The sequence below is a fragment of the Mustela nigripes genome, chromosome 5 (assembly GCF_022355385.1).
Source record: "Mustela nigripes isolate SB6536 chromosome 5, MUSNIG.SB6536, whole genome shotgun sequence".
Lineage (NCBI taxonomy): Eukaryota > Metazoa > Chordata > Mammalia > Carnivora > Mustelidae > Mustela > Mustela nigripes.
In genome coordinates this window covers 395,841-397,635 of record NC_081561.1, presented here as the reverse complement: position 1 = coordinate 397,635, position 1,795 = coordinate 395,841, and positions in this window count along the sequence as shown.

Genomic DNA, 1,795 nt, shown 5'->3' with positions numbered 1-1,795 from the left:
ATTGGTATTGCCAAAAGAATGCATAAATAGATAATTAATAGAATACATAGCCCAGAACAAGACCCAAACAAATACAGTCAACTGACCTTTGACAGAGGAGCAAAGGTAATACAATGGAGAGAAGATAGGCTTTTCATAAATGATGCTGGAACAACTGGACATATGCAGAGTAATGAATCTAGACATTACTAATAATTTTACAAAAATTAACTCAAAATGGATCACGGACCAAAATATAAAATGCAAAACTATAAAACTCCTAGTAATGTAAGAAAAAAAATGTAGATAACCTTGGGTTGGGTGATGACTTCAGATACAACAATTATTTCTAGTTGCCAGCACTTTGGAAGCAACCAAGATGCCTTTTAGTAGGTAAATGGATAAATAAACTGGAATAGTCATTCAGGAAAACATTATTCAGTACTTTAAAAAAAAAAAGGACATATCAAGTTATGAAAAGACATGGAGGGAGTTTTAATGAGTATTACTAAGTGAGAGAAGTCAATGTGAAAAGGCCCCATACTGTACAGTTTCAACTATGTGACATTGTGAAAAAGGGAAAACTATAGAGATAGTAAAAATATCAGGCGTTGGAGGAAGGAGTAGGGGGAAGAATAGGCAGAGCACAAAGGATTTTAAAGGCAGTGAAACTATTCAGTGTGATACTATACTGGGGAATACCTATCTTTATATATTTGTTCAAAACCATACAACACCTAGAGTGAACCCTAGTATAAACTCTGGACTTTGCATAATAATAATGTGGCAATGTAGTTTCATTTGTTGTAGCAGATGTACCCCATGGTGGGAGTGTTGACAATGCAGGGAGCTATGAGTGTGTGGGGGCAGGGAACGTATGGGAAATCTGTACTTGTGCTCAGTCTTGTTGTGAACCAAAACTGCTCTAAAATATAATCTATTTAATGTGTGTGATTATTCACTCATTACAAATAATATGGTAAAATGTCTGGAATTTGCTACAGAAAGATCCCAGGTGAGGTGTCAGTGGAGAACAGAGGTAGGGGGTAGGCTATAGATTAAATAAGAGGGGCCATGAGTTGATAATTGTTGATTCTGGCTTCTAGTAAATGATGCTTTATTATAATGCTCTTTCCACATGTAATTGGAGTCCTAGAAGAAAAACAAATAGAGAATGAGGCAAAAAAAAAAAAAAAAAGCTAACAATTTCCCAAATTTAATGAAAAATATAAATTTATTGATTCAAGACATTCAACAAACAGCAAAAAAGGATAAACACAAAGATTGCCAACCTGTAGCAAACTGTTAAAGCCAAATAAGCAAATCTAGTAAGCCTCAGTAGAAAAACAACATATTACATGCAATGGAACAACATTTGAATTCATTTCTAACGTTACATAAGAAACCATGGAGATCAGAACAGGGTGAAATAATCATGTTTGAAAAGACAAAAAAAAAACCTGTCAATCCAGAATTCTATATCAAGTAAAAATATTCTTCAAGAGTGAAAGCAAAATAAGGAAATTTTCAGATAAAAATAAGAGAACTAGTTGCCAGCAGACCTACGTTATAAGAAATGCTAAAGGAAGTTCTTGAAACTGAAAGGAGATATCTGATGGAACCTCAGATCCTCAGAAAGTAATGAAGAGCATCATGAATGATAAATAGCTGAGTAAATACAAAACTTATGGGGTGGGTTTTTTTTTTGTCTTTTTCTTCTCTTAAGATATTTATAATATATATGACATATAATACATATTATATGCATGACTGTTTAGAGAAAAATTATAGCATTGTCATGGTTTAAAACATTTAC